The sequence below is a fragment of the Pseudophryne corroboree genome, chromosome 6, assembly GCF_028390025.1.
Source record: "Pseudophryne corroboree isolate aPseCor3 chromosome 6, aPseCor3.hap2, whole genome shotgun sequence".
Lineage (NCBI taxonomy): Eukaryota > Metazoa > Chordata > Amphibia > Anura > Myobatrachidae > Pseudophryne > Pseudophryne corroboree.
The window spans coordinates 784,291,014-784,317,036 of NC_086449.1; positions in this window are offsets into that span (position 1 = coordinate 784,291,014).

Genomic DNA, 26,023 nt, shown 5'->3' on the forward strand with positions numbered 1-26,023 from the left:
ACGAATCAATACACCATCGGTCAAATACGCCTGCAATTTGGTAGAAATCGGTCATTTACTAAAAAGTGCAAAACACAAACACTGCCGACAATAGCCAAATACTGCCGTGCTAAAATACAAATCGTGAAAAAGTGCTAAAAAAAACCAGACCTGCTTTTTTATCCCGTGTTTGTATAGGCATGCACGGATCCATGAGATCCGTGCATGTTTTTCAGTGGGAAGGGGTGGGAAATGTTATAATTTTTCAAAAAAAAAAATTGCGTGGGGTCCCCTCTCCTAAACCAAACCAGCCTTGGGCTCTTTGAGCCGGCCCTGGTTGCAAAAATATGGGTAAAAAATTGACAGGGGTTCCCCCATATTTAAGCGACCAGCACCGGGCTCTGCGCCTGGTCCTGGTTCCAAAAATACGGGGGACAAAAAGCGTAGGGGTCCCCCGTATTTTTGAAACCAGCACCGGGCTCCACTAGCTGGACAGATAATGCCACAGCTGGGGGTCACTTTTATACAGTGCCTTGTGGCCGTGGCATCAAATATCCAACTAGTCACCCCTGGCCGGGGTACCCTGGGGGAGTGGGGACCCCTTCAATCAAGGGGTCCCCCCCCAGCCACCCAAGGGCCAGGGGTGAAGCCCGAGGCTGTCCCCCCCATCCAATGGGCTGCGGATGGGGGGCTGATAGCCTTTGTTGAAAGTAATGAATATTGTTTTTAGTAGCAGTACTACAAGTCCCAGCAAGCCTCCCCCGCAAGCTGGTACTTGGAGAACCACAAGTACCAGCATGCGGCGGAAAACCGGGCCCGCTGGTACCTGTAGTACTACTACTAAAAAAATACCCCAATAAAGACATTACACACACACCTTGAAAGTATAACTTTAATGCATACATACACACCACCATATACACATACTTACCTTATGTTCACACGAGGGTCGGTCCCCTTCTCCAGTAGAATCCATGGTGTACCTGTTGAAAAAATCCTACTCACCAAATCCAGTGTAGAGGGCTCCTCGGATAATCCATTTGTAATCCACGTACTTGTAAAAATAAAAAAACGGGACACCCGACCACGAACTGAAAGGGGACCCATGTTTTCACATGGGACCCCTTTCCCCGAATGCCAGAAACCCCCTCTGACTGATGTCTAAGTGGGTTTCTTCAGCCAATCAGGGAGCGCCACGTTGTGGCACCCTCCTGATTGGCTGTGTGCTCCTGTACTGTCTGACAGGCGGCACACGGCAGTGTTACAATGTAGCGCCTATGCGCTCCATTGTAACCAATGGTGGGAACTTTCAGGTCAGCGGTGAGGTCACTTTGGGTTACATGCTAGTAGCTGTGGATACTATTCTATTCTGTAGATACTACTCTATTCTGTGAAGATATCTATTGATACATTGTTATTCAAAGATCTGACAGACCTGGCTACATTTGGGGCCTCAATAATATCAATAAACTAGCAGCTTGTGATACAACAATTGTCTAAGACTTTATTCTGCTCGACCCTGAAGAGCTGGCTATTATAAAAGTGAACAATCAATGAATAGGGTGCCTGAGATCACTGTATTTTCTTTTCTATAGGGAATTGATTATTTAACAACCTTATATTTCTTTCATTTCACTGCACTGGGTTAGTATTTTACTAAGATCAATTAATACCATACATATTTATATGTGTGTATCTTGGATTTTACCAAATATATTTGAACACTTATACCTAAATATTTCGCTAAGACCTCTTCAATGGGAACGTATGTCACAAAATCAGTAAGGAGGAGTGTTGAGGTATAAACACAAAGTCACACCTGTACAATGAATTGCCCTACTAAGCTATACCAATTAAAATTGGGAGAGTATCTATAAACAATGAAACTGATTGAGATTTACTTACCTCTCTTAAAGCTGTTTAATTAAAACTATCAGGGCTATTATTAGGCAATATATTACAACGCCTATCTCCGTTAGTGACACTGAGCCATACAAATAATTAGTGTGGCTTTATCTCTTACTTTATTTTTGTTTTGTTCTTTTCTTATTTTGAGTGTCTATCTTATATATATATATATATATATATATATATATATATATATGTTAATGTCTATGTCTAGTAGTGTGCCATAATATTTTAATCTTGAGCAAATAAAGGTTACATTTGAAATATACTAATTTTTCAATGAGTGCCCCCAGAAAAAGAGAGTTTCTTTTCTTCTTTCTACAATTGTAATTATATACTCTCAGGAGAGCACCCCCACATGAGTTATGGTTATAATCCTTCTCCTAAGGACATAATTACAAAAGAATTGTGGTTTATGAAATTACTGGTTGTCATGACCATATAATCTATATTCCATCACTTGTGCTCTAGTTCCCTTCCCCTTTCCCCTTCCCCTACCCCTTCCTGACATATCGAATATATTGTTTCTGGGTTACCCCAGGTTTCCATCACTAGAAGCACGGTATTTTGTTTTAAAAATACATACCGATATACTACGGCTTTACCCTAAGAATTTGATAAGCACACATACTAAGACCTAACATGTCATTCAGCCTCAGAAAGGAATTGTCCTTTACAAGTAAAATCAATGAAAATTTAAATGACATTTTTCCTACTACACTTTCTGAAACCTCATCAACTAAAAATTGGGGAGACGATTTGAGAAAATTGAGAGTGATATTACAAAAACAGACCAGAGTTAATTGGGAGATATCTACCCTAGATAATTATTTAAAACAAAAGATTGTACCTAGGGGCCTGCGTCTGAAAATCTTCCCCACTTTTGAATTAGCCACGGGCACCCTCAGAGATGATTGGGAAGCAACCCTGCTGAAATGTTCAGCAGAATTTATGCATATCCTTGTTAAACATCATACACTTGTACTGGATGTATGTGAAAAAGAAATAGATAAACTAGGCAAGAAATTGGAGGAGTGGGAAAAGGATACGAACTTCCAAGGAAATTTTGAGAGAGTTAAAGAGGAACTTAAATCCTATGAACAAGGAATTATTGACCGGAAAAAGGATACATTTTTGAGAGACAAACGGGATTTTACATCCAAGAATATCTTTAAGTGGAACCGGCCAACTTGGTCTGGTGAACGTAAATTTCAGACGGACTATAGCTCATCGGAAGTAGAATCATCAGAGACGGACGGACCCTCATCCCCACAGTCAAGACCTACGGCAGCTTTTTTAGGAGAAAGCTCAGGAAGCAAGGGGAGATCTTGGAATCAAGGAGGGGGAAGATACGGAGGGGGAGGAAAAAGAGGAAAATACACCAATTCCTGGGACTCCCCCAGACGTCAGAGACAATCTCCCAGAACACGCAAACCCAAATAACTGATTCAACCAGTCCAACTAATTTAAAGATTATCAATCTATCTTCGAGGGTAATTTCCCCTATCGAAATGGCGGTTCTCAGTAAAGGTCTGACATTTTCACCTTGCTCATCCCTAGATAGGTTTCAATGGGAAAAGGATCTCCGCCTATTTGGGAGGAAGTTACTCCTCAAAAAAAAATTTTGCCCCAAAGAATGACCCAATTCCGTCACAAATAATGGAAGTAGGGACGACTGAGAGTACCACAGATACAATACCCGCATCTATGAATATAGGCCTAACCGATGAAGATGCACCTGCACTCGATATTCTGGAGGAACTTTTAGCAGAACAAGATAATTCCCACACCACTAGCAATAGTGGACGGAATGTCTGCAAAAAGAGGAGTACTTTTACTCCACAAGACAATATCTGCCCAGAAGTGGGTGTTTTCTTAAACCTTGTATCTAGGGATATGGATGATCTATATAGTAAAATAAAGAAAAGAATACCTGATGACAATCTTACCCCAGAGGAAAGAAGAGCACGTAAGGAAATTCGAGGATGGGATGATGTCGTGATTAAACCCTCAGACAAGGGTGGGAATGTGGTTCTGTGGCCAAAAGAACTATACCTGCAGGAAGCACAAAGACAGTTGACAGATACGACATGTTATCGTCAAATGCTCTTTAACCCTATGGACAACTTTCGTATTATCTACAATAGACTTATTAATGGGGCTCTCAATAAGGGAACCATTAGTAAACAGGAACACACTTTCCTCAAAGTAGATCATCCAAAAACTCCCACTTTCTACATGTTGCCCAAAGTACACAAAAACCTTGATAACCTCCCAGGTAGACCTATACTGTCTGGTATAGAGGGCCTTCTAGAACAGGGGAGCATTTTCTTGGATCAATGTCTCTGACATCATGTATACACATTACCATCCTATGTACAAGACACCAGGGATGTCTTGCGTAAAATCCATGACATACAACTTAGTAGTGATCACTTTCTTGTAACACTCGATGTGGAATCACTATACACTAGTATCAGACATGATGATGGAGTAAAAGCAATTAGGTATTTTCTGGAAACTGAGGGCATAGATGATTTCAAACAGTTCTTGTTGGACCTATTAGAGTTTATACTTAAAAAGAATCACTTAACTTTTGATGATAAGTACTATCTCCAGATCCGAGGGACAGCTATGGGCGCGGCATGTGCGCCCACATATGCTAACCTGTTCCTCGGATGGTGGGAGAAAGAGGTCATATTCAATGAGAATAATGATATATACACCAGCCACGTAATAATGTGGCTGAGGTATATAGATGATATCCTCATGATCTGGCAAGGTTCAGAAAATGACCTACTGGGATTCATAACAAAACTGAACAAAAATGACCACAACCTGAGACTAACCCACACCATCAGCAGACAAGAAGCAATCTTTTTAGATCTCCACCTCTATGTGAACACAGATGGACATCTTCTGACTGAATTATTCCGGAAGAATACAGCTACTAACAATCTTCTACATAAGAGCAGTGCTCATTTTCCTCCCACAATCAAGAACTTGCCTAAGGGTGAGTTTTTGAGACTTAGGAGAAATTGCTCAACTAAACAAACATATCTCGATAAGAGCAAGGAGTTAACAGCTAGACTTCAGGAGAGAGGTTATAGCAACAAGCTCATAAAATCAGCCAAGTATCATGCACTAAAGATTGAGAGAGACACTCTTGTCTTCCCGCAAAATGAGAAAAGAGGGATTGAATCTATTGAATCCACAGCTATAAGATACGTTACTAATTTTTGTCAGGAATGGAAAGAACTACAGACAGTGGTTCAGAAACACTGGAAAATCCTACTTATGGATGATGACCTGCAGAAAGTCCTGGGTGAGAGACCCTCCTTCAGTTGGAGGAGGGCAAGTAACCTGAAGGATAAATTGGTTACTAGCCATTTTATCAGGAATCCACCTCGAAAAACTCCCTTAAAAGGCACATATCCATGTGGAAAATGTAAAGCCTGCAGTTACATTACAAACAGGAGTCAAATCATTGACAGGTTTGGTAAAGACATCAAGTTCGAACAATTTATCAACTGTGACACCGTGGGAGTGGTATATTGTTTACAATGTAGTTGTAATCTAAAGTACGTAGGTATGACAACACGCATATTCAAACAAAGAATTTTAGAACATGTAGGCAATATCAGGAATGCTGCCTCAGACCTACTGAAACACAAAAAACTAACGTCAGTGGCTAGACACTTCATTAAATTCCATGATGGACAAGCACAAGAACTATGGGCCTTTGGCCTGGAACGTGTAAGACTCGGGTCACGAGGTGGAGATCTGAGTAAGGAATTACTTCGGAAAGAATGCAAGTGGACCTATAGACTAAACACAGTCAGTCCTTATGGTCTAAATGAAATGATAAATTATAACGTCTTCTTATAGACACACTTTCTTTTCTCTCACCAATTGTTTCATTCATGGCTCATAAATATTACTAACAGTATTATTAATATTTGTGTATCTAAAATCTGATAATCTCTCACATCTTATTTTTTATCTGTTTCTTTCATACACAAGCACCATAGCTACAGGTGTTAATACAGTATTTATATATGAATCCAATGATTACCAGTATCATTTGTTCACTTTTTTACTTTATTTATTTTCATCTATTTATAGTACTCTTATTCTTATTATTCCTATTATTATTATTCTTACTATTATTCTTGTACTTGTATAATTTTCCAACTTTACATTGACATTTATTTGATCACTAACTTCACATAAACCTAATTTGACCCCCGTATTTTCTTTTCTTACTTCCTATTTTCACTCAACACCATAATAACACTACCCTCCGTTTATACTTTGATCACCAGCCTAACATAAACTCCTTGGAATATTTGGGATATTCCTTTTTCTTTATTCTAAATTGACTCTCTAACATTAATAATTCAATTTATATATCATTTTGTACACATCTTTTTCTTCTTGTCTCTCTTTTTCTATTCTATTTTATAATTTTAGATATTACTCTTTCTTCTCTATGTCTAACATATCATCACCTATTTCTAAGCACTTAATTATGAATTATTCTAAGATTAATGAGATGTTCACTTTATACTACATATTATGCACAATTTGCCACCAGCTTATACATCAGACTCCTTTGCTGTACATCTCTCCGAATATCTCCACTATATAGGACACTCAACCTTTGTGGGATGCTATCTTCTTCATCCAAATATACTTTGTAAGACAATAATTTCTATACATTTCAGTCATATATATCTATATGTCATATTATCTTTTTACTTTATGAGTGTGCACATGTATATGTATGTATGTGTATATATATATATATATATATATATTTGTATGTGTATGCATATATGTATATATGTATATCAACAATAATCAATACTATTTTGTCGTGTATGATGGGGATTTTTTCCATCTTTTCCATTTTTCTATTTTTCTGTCCTGATTTATATATGGGGGAATACTTATACACATGTATGACTAATATCCCCTCAATTATACATGGGATAAGAGACAAAACAAACCCACCCATGTACCAATTAATTACTTGATCTCTGTATAGTTTTATAATAGCTTTATATTAATTCATTCCCTAGCATCATTTGTTTTAAATTCAATCTTTTTCAACTATGTACATGTATAAATATTCTTACTAATACTCACACAATTTTGTCCAATTTTCATATATATACATATTTTTGTTAAATTTTTGTAATAATCTCTTATTGGTCATCAATTTGTGGTCAAGTGTTTACATATGTATGTATTTATTAATTAATTGATTACCAATATTTATTTAGTTATTCAAATATATCTTTATCAAATTATCTGAAGCTTTTTACTATTTTTAATCAATTATACACTCATATCATAAACGTCTACATAAGGATGTATTGAATACTGGGAACTTATAGACGTTTTCCAAAATACCTACACCTGGATAGGCACAAAGCACCAGGTCGCATTAAGACAGAAATCAGCATTAGCATAATTAGACGGTCCGGTCCGCGATTGGAGGACTGCCTTTTAAAAGACACCTGCATCCGGTTACAGGGTGTCTCACTGAGGAAGCAAGTATAGCGAAACAGCTGTCTGAGGCGGGCGTCCTTTCAGACAGCCGAACGGGACGCCGCATACCCAGTGCAGTGTATCTGCAAACCGTGCACGCTGACAAAAATCCCCACTCTCAGGTATCTCTTCCTATTTCGGATGACAGGTAGCTGGTCCGCATGTAGAGCAGTGGATCCTGCAATACCGTACGGCATCAGGATCACTGATATCATTAGGGATCCGGCACTGCCATCTATCTACCTAATTCTATGCACCATAGACGCTGTTGTTGTAGCGCTCACTCTGCATCAATGTTATACATATGCAGAGAAGTAGCATACAAACATAAGGGAATCGGTGCTCTATAATTATCTTTTACTGTGACTATTATATATACTTTCTAATTTCTTTATCATGCTCTCTCATTGCCTATGATAAATCTAGAGGACTCCCTGCGCTGATCCATTAGAGATTCAACAGGGTGCCCGGGTTAATCGTGACAAAAGCAGAAGCAACTGTGCTCTTTCTAACCCTTAGATGCAGACGGGACACGCTCATTTGCTGTATAATGTTTGACACACAGCAAACAGATGCCACCCCGCTGCACCAATGATAGGTGTGCCTTTTTTCCTTTTCTTTTTTCTTTTATTTCATTTAATTCTATTGATTGCCAGCCCCTTCTATCCTATTAACTCAGGGGTGAGATTAATACCTACTATATTATTTATTAGAGAGACCATCACATGTTTCTAACCCCAAAGAGTTACATGCTAGTAGCTGTGGATACTATTCTATTCTGTAGATACTACTCTATTCTGTGAAGATATCTATTGATACATTGTTATTCAAAGATTTGACAGACCTGGCTACATTTGAGGCCTCAATAATATCAATAAACTAGCAGCTTGTGATACATCAATTGTCTAAGACTTTATTCTGCTCGACCCTGAAGAGCTGGCTATTCTAAAAGTGAACAATCAATGAATAGGGTGCCTGAGATCACTGTATTTTCTTTTCTATAGGGAATTGATTATTTAACAACCTTATATTTCTTTCATTTCACTGCACTGGGTTAGTATTTTACTAAGATCAATTAATACCATACATATTTATATGTGTGTATCTTGGATTTTACCAAATATATTTGAACACTTATACCTAAATATTTCGCTAAGACCTCTTCAATGGGAACGTATGTCACGAAATCAGTAAGGAGGAGTGTTGAGGTATAAACACAAAGTCACACCTGTACAATTAATTGCCCTACTAAGCTATACCAATTAAAATTGGGAGAGTATCTATAAACAATGAAACTGATTGAGATTTACTTACCTCTCTTAAAGCTGTTTAATTAAAACTATCAGGGCTATTATTAGGCAATATATTACAACGCCTATCTCCGTTAGTGACACTGAGCCATACAAATAATTAGTGTGGCTTTATCTCTTACTTTATTTTTGTTTTGTTCTTTTCTCATTTTGAGTGTCTATCTTATATATATATGTTAATGTCTATGTCTAGTAGTGTGCCATAATATTTTAATCTTGAGCAAATAAAGGTTACATTTGAAATATACTAATTTTTCAATGAGTGCCCCCAGAAAAAGAGAGTTTCTTCTCTTCTTTCTACAATTGTAATTATATACTCTCAGGGGAGCACCCCCACATGAGTTATGGTTATAATCCTTCTCCTAAGGACATAATTACAAAAGAATTGTGGTTTATGAAACTACTGGTTGTCATGACCATATAATCTATATTCCATCACTTGTGCTCTAGTTCCCTTCCCGTTTCCCCTTACCCTACCTCTTCCTGACATATCGAATCTATTTCTCAGGTTACTCAGGATGGACGGGGAATTCACACCGCAGAAGCCAGTAAATCTGCATTGGAAGACGCAGGCACTGACCTTGGCCCTCCAACAAAATTGAGACGACAAGCCCCCATTTTGGTAAATGCTACCTGTCGCCTCCCCACTCTCAAACAGCAGCTGCCTGTCAATCAGTCTGTGGATTAGGAGGCACTGCATCTGATGACACATACAGTAACTCACTCTTTACATGCACAGAACAGGTCCTGCGCATGCATAGTACAGCAACCATTGGAGATGTACATAAACCATGGCTTTGTGTACTGTATGTCTCTGAATCAGGCACTATTTGCTGTAGACTGTTTCTACTAATCTCATCACCAAATATTTAGTGATGTTATCATTTCAATAGAAACATTATGAGATCATAAAAAAGGTCACACATTACCAACTGATGTAGATTATATGGTTACATGAATTCACATTTGACTTTGGCATATGCACCCTTGACCTTTATAATCTACTGTATAACATTAAAATGTAGCTAAACTTGCCAGTGACTTACAGTCTATAATGATGCAACAATATACTGTAACACCAAATCAGGAGCAAAGATAGGGGGACATACGGGCACATGCCCCAGATGATGTATGGGTAGTAAAGTAAGAACAAGGATCAGCAGTATTGCACGGGACACAATATATAATTTTCTGGTAAACCAGGACACAGGGGCTGTGGGCAGGAAGTACGGTCTGCTGTACTGTATATATCCTATCCCTGCACAGGAGCCGACCGCTTCAATAATAGGATGCAATGCTGCATGGAACCTGTCTCCATGCTGGTGGCCCCTCCTCACTCACAGTCTTGATGGGATTTCCTCAAGAATGATTTCAAACTAGTAAGTTAGGGTATGGGGAGGAATGGGTAAATAACATGCAAGGGAATAATATACAGAGTAAAGGGGTAAGAGGTTAATGTTTTATTGGGGATACTTACGGTGAAGGTTTGTTTAATGAGACTAAGGTGTACATTTACTAAACAGTGATAAGAGCGGAGAAGTGAGCCAGTGGAGAAGTTACCCATGGCAACCAATCAGCACTGAAGTAACATATATAATTTGCATACTATAAAATTATACAGAGCTGCTGATTGGTTGATGGGGAAATATCTCCACTGGCTCACTTCCCCGCTCTTATCAATGCTTAGTAAATGTACCCCTAAAGGAGGTATAGCAGATGTTACTTTCCATGAAATAATTTATTGGGTTGTTGTATGTTGGAGCTAGTTAACAATGTGGATTATGAAAGTAATGATTTTATATCAATATTGAATGGGGTTATTATGGGATACGATCGTTAGGTCGACACAGCTTAGGTCGACAGTCATTAGGTCGACCACTGAAGGCTGACATGCATTAGGGCGACTTGGTCAATAGGTCGACATGGCCATTAGGTCAACATGGGTTTTTCCCTTTTTTTTCATTTTTTGGATTTTTTCATACTTAACAATTCACGTGGACTACGATTGGAATGGTAACCATGTGCCGAACGAAGCAGTAGTGGAGCGAGGCACCTTGCCTGAAGAATGGCGAGCGAAGCGAGCCATGCGAGGGGACACAGTGCACTAATTGGGGTTCCTCATCACCTTATGAAGAAAACGACGCCAAAAAAAGTTAAAAAAAGGTCGACATTTTGACCTGTTGACCTAGTATGTGTCAACCTAATTACCATGTCGACCTATTGTCCCTGTTGACCTAATGCCTGTCGACCTAAGTTGTGTCTGCCCAACGACCCATACCCGTTACTATTGTGATGCTAATGTTGTTAATGGTTTTTCAGGAAGGGTTAATTATTGATAAGGGGTCCAAATTCTAAAGTGTTTAAAAATATTATATGCACTGATGCTTTATGTATTTATAGTGGTCACTGATGATCCCTGTGTTATATAGTTGTCACTGATACTCTCTGTCTTTTGTAGTGGTAACTGTTGCTTTCCTTATTATATTGTGGTCCCTGATACTCTCTGCATTATATCGTTTTCACTGATGCTCTCTGTGTTTAATAGTGGTCATTGATGCTCTCTATTATATAGCGGTCACTGATGCTCTATGTATTATATAGCGGTCACTGATGCTCTATGTATTATGTAGTGGTCAATGATGCACTCTCTATTATATAGTGCTCACTAATGCTCATTGTGTTTTATAATGGTCACTGATGATCTCTATTATATAGTGGTCACTGATGCTCTCTGTATTATATAGTGGCCACCGATGCTCACTGTTTTATAGTGGTCACTGATGCTCTCTTATATAGTGGTCACTGTATCACTATTTATTATATAGTGGTCCCTGATGCTCTCTGTGGTCACTGATGCTCACTGTGTTTTATAGTGGTCACTGATGCTCTCTATTATATAGTGGTCACTGATACTTTATGTATTATATAGCGGTCACTAATGCTCTCAGGACTAAAATATTAATTTGCCCTCACCCCACAATTATTTCAGTCTTTACAATATAAACATCTGTAATTAAGCAAGCCAAGGCACACAACTATCTACAGTACTTAGTTGGATGGTGCCAAGCCGAGTCTTTGTGCTCATCCCTGCCCCAAATCACTATGGGTTTTGTAAATTCCGGATTATTAATATTTTATCTGGTGTCATTTTCTCACATAGGCTATTTTTATTTCATAATTTATAATGCATTATTTTTTACAATACGTATTATTCTGTGCAGTGTGTCCCTAATACTGCTTAGTTAAATTGTGTTTAGTCTAAATACTTGTATTATGAACACACATATTTACATTGATAATGATGACCTTGATCAAGATTACTCAAGCATATGTAAAGTCAATGCATGCATGCCTTTCACTTTCTAATAATCTTGAAATAGTAAGCATCCTGATGAAGTAAGTATTCTCTTTGGCAAGTTATGCCTGTCAAGAAAAATAAACACAAGAACATCTTTGCATCAAGAAAACGTTACTATTTCTGCAGTGGGTTAAAGTTCTTCTAAAACAGAAATTTAATTATGACAATTTAAGACAAACATTATTGTCTTAATGTGAATGAAGAGTCCACAGGTAATAGTTTATTTATAGGAGTAATCAGATTATTGCAACACCTGGTATTAAGAATTTGTCTTTGTCATAGATAAATACCATTAAGACAAAATGCTTGCTTTATTGACTATGTTATGTAATTGCTATTGATGAAATGTCTTCTACTATATTAATGGTATTTTTTACTATGTTACTTTAGTTTTGAAACATGTAAGACATTCTCATTTTATGCCGTGACTGGGGTTAAATTAAAATGGTCTAGCTGATGTCCACAATAAGAAGGGTTATAGATGAAGCCTGAAGATATAGTAGGAGGAAATTGCTCCTCATCTATGCATCCAAGCAATATTCATCAATCAGCTTTCCTATAATGGTCAATACACATGAATTCATCATGTACCAGATGCAAAATGTTTAAGCATCATAATAGATTACTTTTTTCTTTCCTTTCTGACAGCATAACATCAAGAGTCAAATTCTGCCAATATTCCCCCCATTATATTATTCAAATAGAAGTTCTCTGTCTCAACTGAAAAATGCTTATCCAGATAAATGATACATCTCTATAACTGTAACTTGTAGAATTACAAGTTCATACCCCTGCTCTACATCAGGCCTGGCGATAGGGGGGGACAAAGGCGCTCAGACCTTCAGGAATCCCGGGAGTCCAGATCATCTTAAGCCCCCTACCCCTCCCCCCCCGCTCCTCCCGCCTTGCCTTTGCCAGTCTGTAGTCATCAGGCTGAATGCAGAAAGATTGGGAGGCCAGGAGCCAAAGTGGTGGACCGCCGATAGCTGGCACAATAAAGTTTGTTTTGTGCCAAGTCTTATGCAGTGTGCGTGATGTCACCTCTCCTGCTGTTGCGTGATAACATTCAATTAAGTTAATTGATAGCCGCTGCTATCTCTTCCGTATCCAACTACCCCACTAGACACTGCACCTTACAATCACACCCTCTTTATTGCAGATACACATTTTACAAGTGTCATAGCTAGGAATAGAACCCACAACCTATTACACTGGAAGCAGACACTATTGATGGAGCTATTTGCTGCTATATAGGTAGCATGAGAATTTTTAACTATATGAAGTTATTTCTCAAACTTCCTATGCAAAAGCAGATAGCTCCATCAGTAAGGTGCCTGTTTCCAGTATAATAGGTTGTGGGTTCTAATCCTGGGTATGACATTCGCAAAATAATTGTGAGAGAAATAATCAGAATTGTGAGTGGCTGAGCAGCTAAATAAACAAATAACAATGAAATATGTGTGTGTGTGTGTGTGTGTGTGTGTGTGTGTCTATATATATATATATATATATATATATATATACACATGTATTATGTATAATATATATATAAATATATATATATATATGTGTGTGTGTGTGTGTGTGTGTATATATATATATATATATATATGGGGGGCACCAATATTTATCTTGTCTCCAGGCAACTGGGACAAACTTACGCCACTGATATCACCGTATAGTACATTGGCATATTGATTCATGTTGATAACAAGTTGTCCTTTTAGAAACCCACATTCTAAAGCTAAGTTAACAGGAAGCACTGCCATAAATAATGGAGAGGTATATGTTGTTCACTGAGCCTACTGTAATCAGTTTACTGTACATGTTGTTTCAGAAATAGCATCATTGGAACATGAGACTGGTTCATTCTGGTAACACTGAAGCTGCAGTGAAATCCAGGCAATGCCGTTTCAATGGTACTAAGACAACTGCCATTAAATGACTATTAAGAATCAGAAACTCTAGAACAGCATTTCATTATGTCTATAGTGGCTATTAGGGATTCCCTTCAGGACTCAGATGTCCACATGACTGACTGTACAGTATGTAAGAACCATTCCCAAAGTAAACCAAGTAAAACAGTTCAAAAATATTCACAATGCTGAATAGGGACTTGGTTCACTGAATTATCCTTTAGACGAGCCTTCATCAGGAAGAGTCTGAACTATGAACAGAGACTGGTTTAACTTTGGGATACCTGGATGTCTTATATACTGTAGTACATACAAATGATTGGGTATTCCAGAACATCTTTGAGTTCTCTGTTACTGGGTACAGGCTTGCACCACCCTTATTGATATATTATACATAACCAGATAAGTTGAAAGCCGCAGTATCAGTGTGTAATCTTTGGAGAGGCTATATTGAACATTACCTCCCATTTAGGCTAAATGGGATATAATGTTCAATACAGGCTCTCCATAAATGTCCTGTTGGTGTCACCATTTACCTTCCAAAAGAAGTAAATATAACATGTGTAGAACCACCATAGAGTTAGGAGGTACAGTACGTTGGGAGTATATTTAACTCACACCAGACTTTCTTGTTCCCTAGCACATCAAAACTAGCAAATACTACACAGGTTCTGTACCAGGAATGAATTTAGTGACTCATAACCTCCCAGCATTATAGCGTTAAAGTGTATTTAATTAAAATTCATATCATATAAAACAATGTGACAAATATAAATGGACAAATGTCCATGTACCAGATAATCAGGATGGTAAAGGCACATCAAAAGTTGCATTGATGAGGAGAACTGGGAAAGTGCCACCTGATAATTGTCCTATCACCTTATAACTGGATGATGACATCGTTTATGTCCTCTGCCAGTGCGTTTCAACATGAAAACTTCCTACAGGCAGGGTTGGACTGGCACACAGGGGTACAGGGGAAACCCCCGGTGGGCCCCACTGTCTGTGGGTGGTCCTCCTCTAGGGATCAGGTTTCAGACTGTGTACTTGAATTATACATTATAAATGATACCTTATACTGCACATTACTAAGGTGTATTTTCTCTAGTGCAGGGGTGGCCAACCAGTCAGAAATAAAGAGCCCAAAAATCTTGCTAGGCACGTCAAAGAGCCGACATCAAGCCACAGGCGCACATGCAAAAATGGGGTGTGGCCTTGTGCCTGCTAGGCCACACCTCTGGTATAAAATACATTTAAAAAGCCAGATCCACATAAAATACATTTTTAAAGCTAGATCCAACATAAAATACATTTAAAAAGCCACTTCCACATACCCTACTGTGTGACTTCAGCCAGCTACCTCATGTGTCACTCCTGCTAGCACACTCCTACAGTATGTCACTCCAGCCAGCTACCCCATGAGTCACTCCTGCAGCACTCTCCTGAGTCACTCCTGCCGGGACCCTCATGTGTCACTACAGCCCCCCTTATGTGTCCCCTGTATGCCAGTGGGTGTCTCACCTCTAGTATCTGTCTCTCTCAGTTCTCAGTCTCCGTAGTGCTGCTGCCTGTCTGGCTGGAGTACAGCAGTTTCTGGATCTGTTGTGGTCACGTGACTTCGAGTGTCGGGAGCCACATTTGAATAAAGAGCCGCATGAGGCTCAAAAGCCACTGCTGCTATAGTGCATTGCAGTTATTAATGTGGTACATTATCATGCATGCACTATCAGCATTCACTATATATATTTATTAACCACTTGCCTGGCATGGTCGCATCAGATGCGACCATGCCTGCAAGTGCTCTATCTGACCTGGTGGCACGGGATGCGACCAGTGAGATAGAAAGTGTTAGCAGCGGCAGGGAAGAGAAACTTCCCTCCGCTGCTGCTGTCAGAGGGACCGGAAGGTCCCTCTGTCTCCCTGCACTCTTCCCCTGTGTCTGCCCTGCTGCCGATCACTGCTGATCGGTCAGCACGGCAGGATCCCCCCCCCCCTCCAGCGGCTGCAGACAATGGCAGCCGCTGGGAAGAGTAAATGAACCCTCCTAAGCCACCCCCTGACCCCCCCCTGCATACCTGCAGGCTGTCCCGGCTTGCGATAGTCGCAATGTTCCCAATGTTCCGATGGTCGCGATGTTCCCGATCGACGTTTCGATGTTTGAAAAATATTTAAAAAAATATATATATTTTTTTCCTTTTTTTTAACTAAAATCATTTGGGATAGGGTTAAAGTCATGTTCTTCACTTAATTCACTCATAAAAAAAACACGACAATTTCGGAACAGTTTTTGGTTTTTAAGGGGCCCAGACTATGCCCTCTCTAATGGTTAGCCAAGCCTCTGTGGCGGCTGGCCACACTCCCTCTGGAGACTGGCCACACCCCAAAATATGGGCCCCTACCATTGCATTCCCCTGGTGGGCCCTTCATGCCCCAGTCTGACACTGCCTACAGGGGTTACATAGTGGCTGCTCTGTGTGCTTTTTATCCCTTATGCCTATCCATATCAACCTATGGTGGGCAGGGGCATTATAGTGAATCCAATTATAAGCTATATAAAATTCATATTCCATATAAAATCCAAATGCATACTCATATAAATACTTACATATTATTTGTTTTTAAATAACTTTTAATTAACACTTGTATTTAAAACTTGTTCTTATAATCTAAGCACTTCCGGTTTTATCAGTGAGGAAATAGCAGGAACATACAGGTGAAACTTAGAAAATTAGAATATCGCGCAAAAGTTCATTTATTTCAGTACAGTAATTCTACTTAAAAGAAGGCTGCTATTGAAGCATCCTGGTCTTCCATAACACCTCAGCAGTGCCACAGGCTGATAGAATCCATGCCACGCCGCATTGAGGCAGTAATTCATGCAAAAGGGGCCCAAAGCAAGTACTGAGTACATATGCATGATTATACTTTTCAGAGGGCCGACATTTCTGTATTAAAAATCCTTTTCTTATTGATTTTATGTAATATTCTAATTTTCTGAGATTTTGGATTTGGGGTTTTCTTAAGCAGTAAGCCACAATCATCAAAATTATAACAAATAAAGGCTTGAAATATCTCACTTTGCATGTAATGAGTCTATATAATATATTAGTTTCATCTTTTAAGTAGAATTACTGAAATAAATGAACTTGTGCACAATATTCTAATTTTCTGAGTTTCACCTGTACAGAGTGTCTTGTGATCTTGCACCCAATGTATGGGTGAGTAAACAGTCAGAGCAATTGAAGGAGGGGAAAAGAGATAAGGGTCCGGAGTGTGCTACGTAAGAACAGAATGGAGGAGGGTTCTGCCCGTAAGTGCTTACATACTAGGGGTGTGCGCCAGGCCAAATCTTGGGTTTTGGATCTGAATTTCCTTCCTGTTTTAGATCTGGATTGGTTTTGCCAAAACCGTCCTTGCGGGTTTTGGTTTTGGTTTTAGATCTGTATTTATTTTTTTTAGAAAAATCATAAAAACAGCTAAAATTAGAGTTTTGTCCTGTTTTTGTTCCTTCGGTATTATTAACCTCAATAACATTAATTTCCACTCATTTCCAGTCAATTTTGACCACCTCACCAACATAGGCCAAAGCCTGGCTAAGGAAAAGAGAAAACACACAGCAGTTATTTCTGTTTAGAAATGTTTTACAAATTAGTAATGTATTAGCAATAACCAATCAAAACAACTTGCAAGTACTATCAATAGAAAACAATCCAACGCAGAGATTTCCTGAGAATCGTGTGTACAATATCATTGCTCTAAAGTAGTTACCAAACAGCAAAGAATAAAAACCCTCTACACAAGTGCACATGCACCCAGCACATGCCTATTCTCAGTGCCCAGTCTGTACCTCCCTCCTGGGTGCCCTGGATCACTGCTGACTGGCACCCTGTGCCCATGTAAAGCCCTGATCAATCAGCCTTTCTGTCAAGCAGCTACTCAAAATCTCCCCAATCGCAAATAAACAGCATTCTGTATCTGCGTAGTACAGTGTGGAATACTTTGGGACACACAGTTAAATATTGACCAGGTTACAGTGCTGGTAAGAAACAGCGCTGGCCGTATACAGCACAGGTCAGAAACACTGCGGGTTACAGTGCAGGTTGGATACAGAGTGGGTCAGATACAATACAGGTCGGATACAATGCAGGTTACAGTGTGGGTCAGATACAGTGCAGGTGGATACAGGGCAGGTCAGATACAATGTCGGTGACATTCATCGCAGGTTGTATATAGTACAGGTCGCGTACAGTGTTGGTCGGATACAGTGTGGGTTGGATACAGTGTGGGTCAGATACAGTGCAGGTTTCAGAGCAGGTTGGATACAGTGTGGGTCAGAGTGCTGGTCGGATACAGTGCACGTTGGCTACAGTGCAAGGTCAGATACAGTGCAAGATACAGTGCAAGCCGGATACAGAGTTGGATACAGTTCGGGTCGAATACAATGTAGGTTACAGTGCAGGTTGGATATTGTGCAGATTGGATACAGTGTGGTTTGGATACATCGCAGTTTACAGTGTGGGTTGGCTACAGTGCAGGTAGCATACAGTGTGGATCGGATACAGTGCAGGTAGCATACAGTATGGGTTGGCTATAGTGCAAGGTCAGATACAGTACGTGTCGGATACAGTAGAGATACAGTGCAGGTCAGATACAATAATAGTGTACTTACTGTGGCTAGAGGTGTTGGTGGTGTCAGCAATGCAGGGGTGCCGGCAGTGTCCTCATTGTTCTGGAGCCAGCAGTGTGAGAGTAACTGCGGTGTCCTCAATGTGGGTATGTTGGCGCTGTTGGCAGCGGGGAGGGGTTCAGGCATTGTCAGCAATGCAAGGGTGTCCTCAGTGCAGGGGTGCTGATGGAGTTCTCACTGCAGGGTTGCCAGCAGTGTTGGTGTTCCAGCGGTGTCCTCAGTGCAGTGGTGCTGACGGTGTTCTCACTGCAGGGGTGCCAGCAGTGTTGGCAGTGTGGGTGTCCCAGTGGTGTCCTATGTCGGGGGTGCCAGCGGTGTTGGCAATGCGGGGGTGCCGGTGGGGTCCTCTGTATGGAGGAGTCAGCAGTGTGGGTAGCGTCCTCTGTATAAAGGTGTCAGCAGTGCGGGGGTGAAGCTGTGTCAGCAGTGCAGGAGTGCATGCCGTTTCCTCAGTGCAGGGGTTCTGGCAGTGTCGGCAATGCGGGAGTGCCAGAGGTGTCCTCAGTGCTGGAGTTTCGGCAGTGCGGGTGCAGGCAGTGTGGAAATGTCGGCAGTGAGGGCGGCAGTGTCGGCAGTGTGGGTGGCGGTGCTATTAGCATGGTGGAGGCATACATTTTGCCTCATTATAGCCTATGGGGACACGCTGATTGACTGAAAGCTGTGACAGACTTCTCTCTCAGCCAATCAGCGGTCTTCCATAGACTATTATAGAGACTGGCGTCCGAGCCAAAACCTCAGTATCCGACACTGGGATCCTAAGGTTTTGACTCACTTGGGGATCCGGGGCAGGCAGGGAGATCCGAGTTGTGGCTCGGATCGCTCCGAATACCCTATGTTCGGGTGGGTTCGGTTCTCTTGCTCATCTCTATTGCATACTAAGGGGATATAATTATTAGAACATATATTTAAAAAGGTTTTAAATATAAAGTTTTGCCCTTTGTCCATCACTGCAAACCACTGAGGTACCTTACAAATAAAAAAAAAATTAAAAAATAATAATAACTAGCTGGTGTGCCCTGTTTCAACTGGGGCAAAGGTTTGCTGAGCAGAACATTTTTCCCCTTTTCACCCCTTAGGAGTTGAATTTTTTTTTAAATCCCTGCTTAGTTGGTGGCTGCAAATAACTGTCACAGTTTCTGGACAACCTAGCAGGTGCACAAGTAGAGTTCACCAACTGTCACATTTTTCAGAGCACTATGGTGGTGCATTATACTGTAAATTTCCACTCTGAAAAGGAGTCAACCAATTACAATGACAATATTTTTCTGAAAATTTATGGACCAAGACCTAATAATAGTAATAATAATAATACATTTAACTATGATGAAAAACTCAGTTTTTCAAGATATACAGCACTAGAAGAGCAAATGACAGTATTCAGCAACAATAGATTACTTAAACCACAAATGACCCAATTCTTTATGTAACACTACTATAACTTACGCCACACTTCAACAATGAATGCATTGGTGTTTGTTGTTCTCCAAATTCTGTTTATACTGTAAGGCTACTAACATGAAGTTTGAAATTGGGGAAATAAATCACATAGACAATGGAGACTCGCTATTGGTGTCCAATAACAACACATTCTATCATACAGTATCTCTGAGTTTGCTACTCCAGTGTGTCATTTCTACCATATATTATAAAGTGTATGGGCTAGAGCAATGGGTTAAACATGTGAAAGGAAAAGAGAAAGTGCTGCATTAACAAATTCAAACCTTAGTCTATTGACCGGACTGCTCCATTTCTTTAAAACATACTTGCCTACTTTTGAAAACTAGAATCAGGGAGATTACAGGAGGATGTGCCTGGCAAAGCACATGCGCGGTTGAGGATGCATGTAATACTTTGCCAAAGGGCATGTATAGCTCCACATATGGGCATGTATATTCTTAAATGCTCTCTGTTGCGAGAGATTTCTATATAACATTAGTAACAATATATTTCGGGAAGTTTTGAAAGTATTGATGATACTATCATTGCTGTCTGCAATATGGGGTTTCTTGTTTGCAGTATATATTCGCTGTGATAGTTCTTTACTTCTCACTCAGCACAATATGCACAATAAATGTGATGCTTATGCTATAAATTCCAAATGCAATTTGAATTTAGGTGAAATCATCCGTAAGCATACAGTATGTGTGTTTTTGGTGTATTAAATGTTATTTTATTGTGAACACTGGACTGTCTGCAATTTGTAGGTCCTATCTATATTTATTTGATATGCTGTTTTCCATACCATTATAGCATTAGCCAAATCATTCCAGACAACAAATACTCTAATTAAATTAAACAAATGTGTTAAACTAAAGAAAGATTTACTAACAAAAATTCTTACACTTTCAGCAGCAGCATGCTATGGATGAGTGCACACCAACACAGGTAAGAGGACTTTGTGTGCGATCATGTGCTGCTGTCTCTCTGTCTCTCCTATTAGGGGTTAACACAAGGGGGGATAATGAGAGTCATCAAAAGGTACTCCTGAGCAGCTACAGCAAATCACATGAATTACAGCAAATCATTGTCCTTGCAAAGAAATTCCATGGGGCGCCACTTGCAGAATTGGAAGAATCCAAGAGATTTGAAGTACAATGCCGGGCAGTAGGAGACTTATGACTGAAACGGGAGCTGTGGGAGGGAAGGCAACTATGCTTTAAAATTAATTTTGAACTTTTTATTTGTAGTTTACTATGGATCCCTCTTACCTCATAAGCTGCTAAGGGGCAGATTTAACAATGAGTGATATTCTTGTTATCACACGTTACGAATATTAAATGGTGCTCCAGCCAATCAGCTCCTGTAATGTGTTTAGTGAACAACAGTTGGGCTGATTGGCTGGAACACCATTTAACAATTGTAATGAGTAATAACAAGAATATCACTCATTGTTAAATCTGCCCACATATCTGTAGTGACACCACTTTGGCCAAGCAATTTTCAATATTTTTGTTCTGTACCAGTTTAATAAGGAATCGTTTAGTTTTGTACATTATATAGGAAAAATAAGCAAAGTAAATTTAGGGAAATCCATATCTTTGCAAGATTTAGTTTAGCATAACTTTTATATAATGTCCTTTATAAGAAGAAATCAGGTCCTGTGTATCAGAGGCAGGGGCGTAGGGAGGGTGGAACAAGTGGAGCTTGAGCTCCAGGCGCCGCTGGGGACAGAAGGCGCCGGCTCACTGCACAGCTGAGAGCTGGGATCTCGGGCAGGGGTAGGAGGAGATGACTAGAAGAGAGGGAAGGGGTGGCCACCACACTGCCTGCATATTGCATATCACTGATTGCACAGTGCAGAGAGTCTAGTGTAGTGCAGTGCAGTGTGGTGTGTTGTTAGGGAAGTGGGGAGGTTTGAAGGCTTGTCAGAAGAACTTTCCTGGCTGTCAGGGATCTGCATTCAGTGATCTGGAACAAGCAGGCAGTGTGGTGGCCATCCCTTCCCTTTCCTCAGTCCTTTCTTTCTACCCACGGAGATCCAGCCTGTCAATCACATAGAAGCTCCGCCCCTCCAGACTGGAATGAGGAGCTGCTCTGCTGCTACCCTCTTGGTGAGAATTAATGTGTGTGTGTATATGTCTGTGTGTAGTGTGTGTTTATGTGTATATGTCTGTGTTTGTGTGTAAATGTGTTTGTGTGTAAATGTGTGTGTATATGTCTGTGTGCTAATGTGTATACATGTATGTGTGTGTTTGTGTATATATATCTTTGTATACAGTATGTGTGAGTATATGTGTGTGTTTATGTATGTCTGTGTGTATATGTGTATGTCTGTGTATATATATGTGTATATTTGTGTGTTTATGTGTGTGTGTATATATCTGTGTATACTGTATTTGTGTGTTTATGTATGTCTGTGCCTAAATGTGTGTGAATATATGTATGTATGTATGTATGCATATATGTATGTATGTATGTATGTATGTATGTATGTATGTGTGTGTGGTGGTGGGTGGGGGCCCGTGACATGACCCTGCTCCTGGTGTCATGTCTCCACGCTACGCCTCTGATCAGAGGTGTCACAAGGGGTGGGGGAGACACCTCTCATGCCTCTAATGTTGTGTCACACCACATCCAAGGGGTAACACCAAAATACAGAGTCATCCACAGTGACAGGAGCCGGATGCTGCAGTGTAACATTATACTGCAGCACTTGGCTCCTGTAACTGAGAAGGAGCCAAGGAAGAGGGAAGAGTCTCTGGGTGCAGCCCACACGACCCTGGAGTGAGGTAATTGGGTGCTTCCTGCAAGGCCACACCCCCTTTTCAAGCACTTTTGGCCACATCGGGTGACACTGCTGTATACATATATGTGTAGTGTATAGAAGGATAGAGATATATATTACAGTTTTTATTAGAGATGAGCGGGTTCGGTTTCTCTGAATCCGAACCCGCCAGAACTTCATGTTTTTTTTCACGGGTCCGAGCGACTCGGATCTTCCCGCCTTGCTCGGTTAACCCGAGCGCGCCCGAACGTCATCATGACGCTGTCGGATTCTCGCGAGGCTCGGATTCTATCGCGAGACTCGGATTCTATATAAGGAGCCGCGCGTCGCCGCCATTTTCACACGTGCATTGAGATTGATAGGGAGAGGACGTGGCTGGCGTCCTCTCCGTTTAGAATAGATTAGAGAGACACTTGATTTACTAATTTTGGGGAGCATTAGGAGTACTCAGTAGTGTACAGTGCAGAGTTTTGCTGATAGTGACCAGTGACCACCAGTTTTATTTATAATCCGTTCTCTGCCTGAAAAAAGCGATACACAGCACACAGTGACTCAGTCACATACCATATCTGTGTGCACTGCTCAGGCTCAGGCCAGTGTGCTGCATCATCTATTATCTATATATAATATTATATATATCTGTCTGACTGCTCAGCTCACACAGCTTATAATTGTGGGGGAGACTGGGGAGCACTACTGCAGTGCCAGTTATAGGTTATAGCAGGAGCCAGGAGTACATAATATATTATATAGTGAGTGACCACCAGACACACAGTGCAGTTTATTTAATATATCCGTTCTCTGCCTGAAAAAAGCGATACACACAGTGACTCAGTCAGTCACATACCATATCTGTGTGCACTGCTCAGGCTCAGGCCAGTGTGCTGCATCATCTATATATATTATATATCTGTCTGACTGCTCAGCTCACACAGCTTATAATTGTGGGGGAGACTGGGGAGCACTACTGCAGTGCCAGTTATAGGTTATAGCAGGAGCCAGGAGTACATAATATTATATTAAAATTAAACAGTGCACACTTTTGCTGCAGGAGTGCCACTGCCAGTGTGACTAGTGACCAGTGACCTGACCACCAGTATATATAATATTAGTAGTATACTATCTCTTTATCAACCAGTCTATATTAGCAGCAGACACAGTACAGTGCGGTAGTTCACGGCTGTGGCTACCTCTGTGTCGGCACTCGGCAGCCCGTCCATAATTGTATATACCACCTAACCGTGGTTTTTTTTTCTTTCTTTATACATACATACTAGTTACGAGTATACTATCTCTTTATCAACCAGTCTATATTAGCAGCATACACAGTACAGTGCGGTAGTTCACGGCTGTGGCTACCTCTGTGTCGGCACTCGGCAGCCCGTCCATAATTGTATATACCACCTAACCGTGGTTTTTTTTTCTTTCTTTATACATACATACTAGTTACGAGTATACTATCTCTTTATCAACCAGTCTATATATTAGCAGCAGACACAGTACAGTGCGGTAGTTCACGGCTGTGGCTACCTCTGTGTCGGCACTCGGCAGCCCGTCCATAATTGTATATACCACCTAACCGTGGTTTTTTTTTCTTTCTTTATACATACATACTAGTTACGAGTATACTATCTCTTTATCAACCAGTCTATATTAGCAGCAGACACAGTACAGTGCGGTAGTTCACGGCTGTGGCTACCTCTGTGTCGGCACTCGGCAGCCCGTCCATAATTGTATATACCACCTAACCGTGGTTTTTTTTTCTTTCTTTATACATACATACTAGTTACGAGTATACTATCTCTTTATCAACCAGTCTATATATTAGCAGCAGACACAGTACAGTGCGGTAGTTCACGGCTGTGGCTACCTCTGTGTCGGCACTCGGCAGCCCGTCCATAATTGTATATACCACCTAACCGTGGTTTTTTTTTCTTTCTTTATACATACATACTAGTTACGAGTATACTATCTCTTTATCAACCAGTCTATATATTAGCAGCAGACACAGTACAGTGCGGTAGTTCACGGCTGTGGCTACCTCTGTGTCGGCACTCGGCAGCCCGTCCATAATTGTATATACCACCTAACCGTGGTTTTTTTTTCTTTCTTTATACATACATACTAGTTACGAGTATACTATCTCTTTATCAACCAGTCTATATTAGCAGCAGACACAGTACAGTGCGGTAGTTCACGGCTGTGGCTACCTCTGTGTCGGCACTCGGCAGCCCGTCCATAATTGTATATACCACCTAACCGTGGTTTTTTTTTCTTTCTTTATACATACATACTAGTTACGAGTATACTATCTCTTTATCAACCAGTCTATATATTAGCAGCAGACACAGTACAGTGCGGTAGTTCACGGCTGTGGCTACCTCTGTGTCGGCACTCGGCAGCCCGTCCATAATTGTATATACCACCTAACCGTGGTTTTTTTTTCTTTCTTTATACATACATACTAGTTACGAGTATACTATCTCTTTATCAACCAGTCTATATTAGCAGCAGACACAGTACAGTGCGGTAGTTCACGGCTGTGGCTACCTCTGTGTCGGCACTCGGCAGCCCGTCCATAATTGTATATACCACCTAACCGTGGTTTTTTTTTCTTTCTTTATACATACATACTAGTTACGAGTATACTATCTCTTTATCAACCAGTCTATATATTAGCAGCAGACACAGTACAGTGCGGTAGTTCACGGCTGTGGCTACCTCTGTGTCGGCACTCGGCAGCCCGTCCATAATTGTATATACCACCTAACCGTGGTTTTTTTTTCTTTCTTTATACATACATACTAGTTACGAGTATACTATCTCTTTATCAACCAGTCTATATTAGCAGCAGACACAGTACAGTGCGGTAGTTCACGGCTGTGGCTACCTCTGTGTCGGCACTCGGCAGCCCGTCCATAATTGTATATACCACCTAACCGTGGTTTTTTTTTCTTTCTTTATACATACATACTAGTTACGAGTATACTATCTCTTTATCAACCAGTCTATATATTAGCAGCAGACACAGTACAGTGCGGTAGTTCACGGCTGTGGCTACCTCTGTGTCGGCACTCGGCAGCC